General features: G+C 45.9%; 2 pseudogenes; both read right to left on the reverse strand.

Annotated features, from left to right (window-relative positions):
* Positions 1–800: 800 nt before the first annotated feature.
* On the reverse strand, positions 801–3,959 carry LOC118665400 (annotated as a pseudogene).
* Positions 3,960–6,049: 2,090 nt separating this feature from the next.
* On the reverse strand, positions 6,050–6,801 carry LOC118664168 (annotated as a pseudogene).
* Between the last annotated feature and the right edge of the window lie 3,867 nt (positions 6,802–10,668).

Here is a 10,668-nt window from a genome sequence, read left to right on the forward strand (position 1 = left end):
TACAATGCAGAATGTCTGCTCTTTTACTTTTCATTATATTTGGGAAACAAAAGATATAAACAGTCAATCATATTTTAAATAGAGTCATAAGAATAATTATTCTCAATTCATTTCATCCCATAGTTATTTTTGTTTATCCTGATTATTTGCCAGTAGTTTTTGAATTCAGTTATTTCTTGAAGTTCTATCAATCTTCATCCAGTTCAAAAATATGGGGGCACCAGGGGTAGGTGGTGTTTTCAGCCTTGGGGGTAGAGTTTCATAGTTCATCCGGGAGGTGATCTGTTGGATGTTGGCCCTGCATACTGCTGAAACAAATAGCAATGTTAGTTAGCTGCACATTGGCCATAACGGGTCCTATTATTATTAATTTTTTTCCGTCCAATACAATCTCCCCCCCCCCCCTTGTGCATTTGGTAGTAGAGTCGACATGCTGCAGGCTGATTAGTATAGCTAACAAAAATCTGGCTTGATTGGGTTTTCTCGTGGACTACCCAGTCTAACATATTTGGGTAGAGAGTTTCTAAGCAAGGAGCAAAGGATGGCATGACAAGGTGTAATCCATCAATGTATGATAATGCCTTTGTTTCCTTGCTGTGTGGGGAGCAGTAATTTTATGGTACTTCTGTGTCCCAGCAAGAGCAGATGAGTTCTCCTCCTAGTACTAGTCTCAGATTGTCTTTTTATCTTTTTAAAAAGACAAAATAAGAATTATTAGATAAAATCAGTGATTATCCAGAAATACTAGAGCATGTTACCTTAGGAGGAGATAAGAAAGAAAGATTAGTGTTAGGGAAAATTCAGCAGGGTATTATCTGAATTCTTTGGAGCAGGTCTGCTGTCTTCTTGAGGGTGATCCACAGGGGGTATTTCTGGTCAGAGGTCACCTTCCACTCAGAATGGATGTCACTCGGCTGGTGGGCTGCCTTCACCAGGGAGTGGTGGGTCCAGGAGTTTAGCCCTGCAACCTTAAGAGCTGTGGGGGTGGTTAAAATGACTGGATTGGGTCTCTTCCAGGTAGGCTTTAGCGGATCCCTTTTCCAATCCATTACCCAAACCTGATCTCCAGGTTTATAAGGATGTACAGCTGTTCCTTGAGAGATGGGTAGTCGGTCAATAACCCACCTGTGGACCTCAAAGGCAGTTTTTCCAAGTCCTTGTAGTTGTTTCTGGATTTCTAAGTTCCCTATTTCCCCCAAATCTCCCTTGGCTGAATTAGGGAGGGGTTTTCAGTATAGAATTTCAAAGGGAGAGAAACCTACCCTGGCCCTTGGGACAAAGCATACCGTCAGGAGTACAAGACGCAAGATATCTGTCCAGGGTAAGGTTGTCTTTTGGCATAGCTTAGCCATAGCCTGATTTAGAGTCCGGTTCATGCGCTCCACTTTCCCTGAACTCTGAGGCCTTTAAGCTATATGTAGATTCCATTTAATTCCTAAAGCCTTGACTACCTGTTGTACTATTTCTGCTACAAAGGCTGGGCCATTATCGGACCCTATGGTCAGAGGCATTCCATACCATGGAATTATATCCTTCAGCAATGCCTTAGTGACTTCTCTTGCCTTTTCAGTGTGAGTGGGATATGCCTCGACTCAACCTGAAAAAGTGCAAACAAAGACTAGCAGGTATTTATTCCCTCTGCTAGACCCTATTTCTATAAAATCTACTCTAAGTCCTCAAAAGGAGCTTGGTCACAGCACTGGACTCCTATCAGTCCTATAGGACCCTGTTTAGCATTGTTCTGCGCACAGAGGAAGCAACGCTGAGAGACTGAGGAACACAAGGAGGGTAGAGGGGCAATTAGGTAGTACCTGCGTAATAAAGCTTCTAGGGCAGCCTTTCCTAATTGAGTGAGTTCATGCTCCTGGAGGACTACCTTATGGGCTAACTGTTCTAGGACATAGACCCTATGACCTGGGAGTATCCACCAGCCTTCCATTGTTCTCTTACCCCCTTCTTTCTGGGCCCATTTCTCTTCCTGAGGAGTGTATTTTGGAGGTTCAGGTAATTCAGGAGCCAACATGATCCGTGACGGTGCTGTTTGTTCTTTAGAAGTCAGCTTGGCTGCAGCATCAGCACACTGTTTCCTTCTGATACTGAGTCTTTCCCTTTCTGGTGACCTTTGCAATGGATGACGGCTATTTCCTTAGGCTCCCAGACTGCTTCTAGTAACTTTAAAATCTCATTCTGATTTTTGATTCCTTTTCCTCCAGCTGTCAAGAGCCCCCTTTCCTTATATATGGCCCCATGGACATGCAGGGTAGCAAAGGCATAGCGTGAGTCAGTGTAGATGTTGGCACGCTTATTCTTACTGAGTTCTAGGGCTCTTACTAGGGCCCAAAGTTCTGCCCTCTGGGCTGACCATGGGCTTGTGGGGGCCTAGCTGAAGTGAGCCCGGTCTGTCCTAGTCAGAATCAGTTATTGCTAGCCCAATGAGATCTGCTTCAGGTGGCTCTGGTTGATAGCAACTGGGTGGCAAAGGGGGCCCAGTCTTTTTACTATGCTGTTTGGGACATGAATTCTTCCAGTGTCCTCTTTCTTTACAATAGGCACACTGGTCTCATCTCAGGCTTGCTCTTCCTTTTCCCCCTGCCAGAACAAGGGGTTGGGTTCCCTTCTGAGAGACCTGTGTCTTTTTTCATACTACTAAAACCTTACAGAACTGGACCTAAGGTGGTAAGGTTCGAGCAATTCCTAACCACCTGTCTATGTAAGGGAACTGATCTGGGTGTCTGGGTTCTGTCATGACTACATTCCAGACTGCCCTGATCAGTCCTACATCTAAAGAGCTTTCTGGGGGCCAGCCAACCCCAAAGGCTGGCCATTCTACTTCACAGAATTTCCTCAGAATTTGGGGTTCATTTTAATACCATAGTCCTCAATAAAACCCTTTTCAAAATTTTCCAACATGCAATTGAGAACAGTGGGTTTACTTTGTCCCAACCCCAAGATGATTGGTGGTGAGAAACAGACAAGGGTGCAGGGAAATTACTAAAAGCCTGGAGGGTCTCCTTAAAGAAAAGATCCTTAATCAGCACAGGCAGGGGCAGGGCGGGTAAAATCTCTCCACCTTGCAGAGCTGTGAGCCCCATTCCTGAAAGTCCCAGCCAGCCAAAAGAGACAAGAAAAGCCGCAAATACCTTTAAATCTACCCCAGAATTCCAAATTTCAACCTAACACAGCAAAATCACAGAGCAAACTAAAGCCCCTAGTACACAAACATAGACAGAAATTTTTATCAACTATCCCTCCGTGATAGAGAGCAAACGTCTCTGAGAAAACTAACTCAGCAGCGCTGCTTGAGACTTTTGCAGACCATCATGGGTTTAGCCTTCAGTAAATCAAACATTTTCACCAGATGAGCAAACAGAAAATCAAAGTAGCTTTCTCTTTCACACAGACCAGTTAATCAGCAGATAATTATGGCAAGACAGACAAACATCCCTACTCACACTCGCTCAGTAGACTAGCCCAGACTGGAGCTGAGTAGATAATGCCCAACTCCCCAGATGGGCATGGGGCACTCCTGGCACCCACACCCCAGAACAGAATTTTCGACCAACATCTCGGTGATAACCTACTGGAAGAGTTAAGACTGCATCCAGCTCCACCTCTTGGTAGCAAATTGGCTACTCCCACACACAAAGAAACAGAAGAGTGAACCCATAATTACTTAATCGAATCTGAATTCACTCACCTCCACAGTCCTGATTTCTGATTTATCTGACAAAGTCCTATGACTTATGGGGAGGTGATCAAGCTCCCCCTTCCACTCACTAGGAGTGGGCCTGACTGACTGGGGCCCCTACCTTACCCATTCTGTTGACAGGTCCAGAGGTGTTCATCCACTTTCTCCAGATGCTGGCAGGGTCTTCGGATGAGGTCTGGAAGGGCCCGGAGTTCCCCCAGTTCAATTCTGCTAAAATCACCAGAGTGTACCTTCCAGAGGTCTGTCCCATGCCCCTGGGCCCCAAACCCCGTCCACTCACTGGAGGCAAGAGCCAAACATGGCTAGCTTCCTGGTCAGGGAACCAAATGTTGCAGAAGACCAAAGAAATACCAAGCACGCTTCCTAGAGAAAGGGAGGGACCCCGTTTATTCACACTAGTGGACTCTGGGAATAATTTCCAAATCAGAGTGAGTAACACGCAGAGGGCTTCACTTTTTATAACCTTCTGGTGTCTTTGTCTTGCAGATATGGTTCTGCCCCCTTTAGTGGGCTTACAGGAAGGCCCTCAGGTGTTGGGGGTGCCAAGGCCATATCTGATGATCTGTCATGGGGCCAGTGATAACTACCTCCCCCCCACCAGGGCAGTGCATTGTTCACAGTTTTTAAGGCTTGACAAGCCTTTTGAGACCAGTTTCCTCCACAAGAGAAGAGTAGAAATATCAGTGTGCAAATCTGTAAATGTTTTGTTGTGCTTCTGTTTCAGTTATATATGTATGTAACTATCGTGTTGTGAGGTAAAAATTTTTTTGGGGTCTGAAAGTCACAGCAAAAATAAATGGAGAAAAACTAGTGTAAAGGGTAACATTAATGTAGGCCTTTCCATTACTGAGCCAACCATACAAAGGGATGGAAATACTACGATTGCCTTAGAATACTCTGGGCTGGATGTTGGGAACCACCCACTGTAGGGAGTGTAATACAATGAGGTAAATGCAGTGGATTATGGAATCATAGGAGTGCACCTTGGTTCACAAAGTAATGAACTTGTGTGTGTCCATGGTCAGAGGAGCCACCCAGGAGATGCCAAGTTTGTGTACAGTTAGGTAAAAGGAGGTGGAGGGTTTTTTGGGTGGTAGAGAATGCATCAACCAAAGGTAGTAGTCTCCTCTGGATATTAGGCCTTGTCATTTATCTGTTGAGGCTAGAATTCATTTTTTTTAAGGGAATGGGCATGGCTGTGAACCTTGCAGTAAAGAAATGAAGTTCGAGAACCCCTCAGAGTAGAAAGGAAATTCCAGTGCATCTGGTCTCTTCTCTTGTGGGTCTGAAACTTGTTGAAGAACTGCTCAGATGGACTTGAGGGCATATTCCCACAACTGGGGTGAAAGTTATCATTTACAGGCCAAGTGAGTAAGACAGATAGTGTTATTTACCTTGTGTTGTCCCTGAACTTTTAGTGAATGCTCTGGGATTCATGCACTCTTATTTGGCTTAAATATTATCCCATTAGGGCACTGTGACATTGGAAGTGTTCCATTAGCTTGTGAGCTCTTTGAAGGGAGAGGTTGTTTCTTCTGACCCCTGTATCCCTAGTATTGAGCCCAGGGCCCCACAGAGCAAACACTTGATAAAGACTGTCTCCCTAGTGTAGATATGGGGAACATTTTACCATCAAGGGCCATTTGCATATTTATAAAATAACTAGAGGCCCGGTGCACAAAAATTTGTGCACTCGGGTGGGTCCCTCAGCCCAACCTGTGCCCTTTCACAATCTGGGGCCCCTTGGGGGCCCCTTCCCTGGCTGCTGGCACCAGTTTTCCTCCAGCGCCCAGAACCCAGGCCTTCGCTCTTTGCCGGGAGGGGCCCGTGCGTTGGGTGAGGGGCTTAGCTCTTTTAAAAATACTTCTGAATGTTTGGTAAATAACCTTGTAGGAATCTACTTTCTGAAACATGCTGGTTGTTAAGGGCTGATTTGGGTAATCAACAAAATGTATGTTAAAATCCTAATCCTCCGAACCTCAGAATGTATCTGTATGTGGAGATAAGATCTTTAAAGAGGGGATTACATTAAATTGAGGCAGTTCCTGTGTGACTCTTAGCCCATCTCACTGACGTCCTTATAAGAAGAGGAATTTTGGGGTCCAGAGGTTCTCAAAGGTGTGGACGGAGTTGGCGAAGAAGGAATGACACAGAGGCAGCGTTCAGGTGATCATCGTAGCCAGGTTCTCTTTTTATTGTCCTGTTACATCTATATTTATACTATTTGATCATATAAGCATTCTTCCATAAGCTCTATTTGATCCTATAAGCATTCTTCCATAAGCTTTTTTTTTTTTTTTTTTTTTGCCGAGGAGAGCATGGGGTCCATTTATTGGGGGGTCAGTCAAAGGGGGAGCTGGCTAGGGTGGGGTAGGGCAGCAGCTTGTCTGGCTCCCAAGAAACCCAACTTGAGTCCAGAGCCTCGACCACTTTGAAGCCAAAGTCTTCCTCCACCTTTATCTGCATGGGGGCCAGATCTGGAGTCAGTGGGACTCCCGCCCGGCACCCTTCCCATGGCACTTGCTGCCTCTTCCAACCACTGGGCCCCTCATCAGGGGCCAGGCTGCTGGCTTCTGCAGGCGTTAGTGTCCTCCTGGGCGGGAACAGCCCCTCTTTCTCCGGAGGCTCATTCTCAGCGTTGCCTGGGTTGGGGCGTCTGTGCCCTTGCTGCCCTCGTCCTCCAGTAAGGTGGTGAAATGGCTGGCCCAGTAGTCGTTGCCGTAGGAGTCCAGCACCCTCATGAGGAACCTCCGCTCCTGCTGGAGTTTCCGTGTTATCCTCTATATCTGATGGAGCCTGTTCAGGACCCGCTCGATCTCCCTGCAGCGCCGACCCAGCACCTGGTACTTCCTGCAATTGAGTTCCCCTTGGCACCGAGGCTGCTGGCCTTGGGCTGCCTCCTCCTCTTCATCTCGTTCCTGGAGGCTGGAGTTGCCCAGACCCCCAGACATGAACTCCACTTCGGTCTCAAGCTCGCTCTCCAGGATGTGACCACGGAACAGCAGAGGTAGCGCCAGCTCCAAGCAGGGAGGTGCTGAGAACTCCTCAAAGCCCACAGCTGCCATGCACCCCTCTCTCTGCTCCAGCTCCATTTTTTCCTGGCTCCCGGCGGACATCCCCTCTTCCCTGCCCCACCCGACTTCGCCGATCACAATGGTGGCCCAGTTCTCTGGCTCTTGGCTGCCACCTGGGTCCTGACACCGGCAGGCAGCTTCTTCCATCCTTCCCTTTTCACCTCCCATCACTGTGCCTATGTATGCAAATTAACCGCCATCTTTGTTGGCGGTTAACCGCCATCTTGGCTGGTGATTAATTTGCATATCTTGCTGATTAGCCAATGGGAAGGGTAGCAGACGTACGCCTAATTACCATGTTTCTCTTTGATTAGACAGGATTCCCGAGCCATGCAAAATTATCAACTTAAAATTTAGCCAGCCATATATGGTCAAACATTTAATTAACTCAACCCCAATGCCTTGGCAGGGCCAGATCTAATGATTTTTTTGGGCTGTATTTGGCCCTTGGGTTGGAAGTTTTCCACCCTGGCTTAGTGCCTAAATTGATGATGGGTACTAACAGATGTCTAATAAGCACTTAGGGAACTGATAAAAACTCCAAAGGGGCATATATTTTGGGGCTAAAAGAAAAAGCTATGAGAGCCAGCCACAATCCACCTAGGGCCAATAATACTTAAAGATGTGGTTTTAATATTAAGGAAAGTGCTTTCTCTAGGAGTCAGGGATGACTCTAAGTTATCTAGCTAGAGGTGAATGTTCATGCCAAGAAGACAGGAAGGGGATGCATTTTGGGGTAGAAGTTTTCAGAGTTGTAGGTTTATTTAATAAATGCTTTGAGCCCTAGCCAGTTTGGCTCAGTGGATGGAGCGTTGGCCTGCGGACTGAGGGGTCCTGGGTTCGATTCCAGTCAAGCGCATGTACCTTGGTTGTGGACACATCCCCAGTGGGAGGTGTGCAGGAGGCAGCTGATCGATGTTTCTCTCTCATCGATGTTTCTAGCTCTCTGTCCCTCTCCCTTCCTCTCTGTGAAAAATCAATAGAATACATTTTTTTTAAAAATGCTTTGAGTATCTAGTGTTAAAATATAATGTCAGAAAGAGCTTCTGGTAATAATGTGAAAGACAGGTTGGAGCACAGGGAGACATGGAGAACCCTGCTAGGAATAGATGAGTGTTCAACTCAGGAAACTGCAGTGAAACAAGAATAGCTGTCACTGAAGCTACTGTCTATCTGCTAGAGTCTATCTAGAAGCTAGACCAGTGATCGCTTCACCTTCATCCTCATCATATGAGACAATGGGTGGGTATGCTGGGCCCAATACACTCTGAAGGTCCAGCCCAAGATAAATGTCTTGTATTCACTATATTGGGGTTTTGGGAACTGCCAGGCCCTGTTGTGAAGCATTTAGGCAGGGATAACAGCACCTAGTCTCCCCATGACTACCACTCTAATCAAACCTCTGAGCCTTGAGGGATGGGCAGCCTGGCAGGGCCAAGTTTGGCTTCACACTAATTAGTGCATATCAAGTACCTTGCTACTGCACACATGCCCAGGCCATTCTGAAGCTGGATTTCCCCTTTCTGAGTTCCCAGAACGGCCCAGATTTGACAAAAATAAACAATTTATAGGAAATTCCCAGCAGGTTTAACTTTCTAATCCTCCTCCCACTTCAACCCTCTCCTTCACTCCACCTTTCCTTCCCTCACAAGCCCCATCCACCTCCAAGAGGAAGGAGCTTATGCTGGAGCCCAATAGCCTCTGCTCAATGTGTGCGCTCCCTTGGCCAGGATTATAGAACATCTGAGTTCTGTTCCTCTTTTGAGGCCCATTCAGGGCTTGAGAGGAACACATGAGGGTATTATGTGATCCTTCCTAGAAACAGGAATGGTTGTTGTGCTCCTTGAAAGTTCTTAGGGTACCAGATTATTGCAGATGGCTTTCTTTTCTCTTCTTCTTCTTTTTTTTAATGGCGAGAGATGTATTATTTATTTATTTGAGAGAGAGAGAGAGAGAGAGAGAGAGAGAGAGAGAGAGATTGATTTGCTATTCCACTCATTTATGCATCCATTGGTTGATTCTTATTTGTGCCCTGTCTGGGGATGAAACCCATAACGTTGGTGTTGTGGGACAACATTCTAACCCACTGAGCTACTAACTTACAGCACAGATGGCTTTCCAGATGTTCACTCTCCAACTCCTATCAGGAAGTGGTGTTTCTCTAAGAAATTCCAGGGGTCAGTCTCTGTGCTTGATGTCATAACTCAATCACCTTTGTGGGCCAGTTTGGAATGATAGAGTCCTTACCCCATATACAGCAACATTAAGAAAAACAAAAGTATGCTAACCAAATAAAACCCAGATGTAAGAGCCGGAAACATATGCTGTACATTTACCATCCCATGAAGTCGGAGCATTTGAATAGTTCTCATTCTCAGAAATCCCAGTGGGAGGGTAGAAATCAGTTTGCGTATATTCATACAAGGGATTTTATCTATTGTACAAAGAGTGGGTTATCTGGCTCCCCCCCATGCTTCTGGGCTCCACTAAGACTGCCCATGTCACAACTCTAGCTCCAGTTCTTAGAGATGAAGAGAGTCAAAGACATGATCATGGGCCAGGATAAAGGTTGCGTACCTTTTGACTCCAGTTAAATCCCTGGTGTTTGAGGTGTGTGTGGGTGTGGATGCTTGCTTCCTGGTGCTGTCACAGCCCCTATCGTAGCCGGTTTAGGAACATAAGGCTGCTGTCTCTGTGAGGCAGGAGCAGGGGTGGGAGGCAGTTCCTTTTATACTCAATCACTGCCTACTTGGCCCAATCCTGCTTATTCTAATTTGGGATCAGCAGCATTCTCAGCAACCCCACTCTGACTCTGACCTTGGTATCAAGGAGCCAGCACTTGAAACAGGTTTGAGATCAAGTCCTCTTCCTAGAGGGGAGAGTTATCCAGAAGAGAGCAGAGACAGCACTCCCAAAGGTAGGGTCTCCAAACAGACACACACACACACACACACACACACACACACACACACACACACACGACAATACTCCAACCAACTGAGTCACACTGGCCAGGGCTGTTTGCCGATATTTTTGTGTCTGACCTCATATACAACTTCACCTCAGTAAAAAAAGATCTCATAAAAAACAAGTCTCATACAACTAAGATCATTTATTTTAAAATTACTGCTTTTTTTTTTAGACAGAAAAAAATATCTCTATTGAGAATCTGTAAACATAAATAGTTGTTTACAAAGTTGTGTGGCCCGAATTAATTCAAACTGTTGGTTATAAAACCTCAAGCAGATAGCTTTATTTAAAGCTGCCCTGGGATTGCATGGCTATTAGGCAACTGGCAGAAGAAAACACAGTCTATTCTTGGAGGAATAGAACTTTTCCATAAAATAATTCAACAGATGAAGTCCAGTGAATATGAACTCACAGACAAATACAAGATATTCTCATTATTTGTGGTATTTGTTGTATAACATTGCCATGAACACTAAATTAGCAAACAGTAACCCACTGATCCTAATATAAATCATCATAATAATAATCTATAATAATAAAAGCATAATATGCTAATTAGACCAGACGTCCTTCCAGACGACCTTCTGGACAAAGCTAGTGCTGCAAGGGAAGCCTGGGTCCCGGGTGCTTGCTGGCGGCTGGAGGGAAGCCCAGGTCCTGGGTGCTGGAGTGAAAACCTGGGTCCCAGGTGCCAGAGGGAAGCTGGTGCCGGAAGCTGGGGGAAGGAAGGCCTACTCTTGCATGAATTTTGTGCATCAGGCCTCTAGTCATAAAGTTTCATCAGCTAACCTTAAATCCCTTTTTTTTCAATTGTTTTATTGCTTAAAGCATTACAAAGGGTATTACATATGTCTCCTTTTTACCCCCGCCCTTGACAATCCCCCGGCCTCCCCTACCCCCCAGTGTCTTATGTCC

The sequence above is a fragment of the Myotis myotis genome, unplaced genomic scaffold, assembly GCF_014108235.1.
Source record: "Myotis myotis isolate mMyoMyo1 unplaced genomic scaffold, mMyoMyo1.p scaffold_m19_p_10, whole genome shotgun sequence".
Taxonomy (NCBI): Eukaryota; Metazoa; Chordata; class Mammalia; order Chiroptera; family Vespertilionidae; genus Myotis; species Myotis myotis.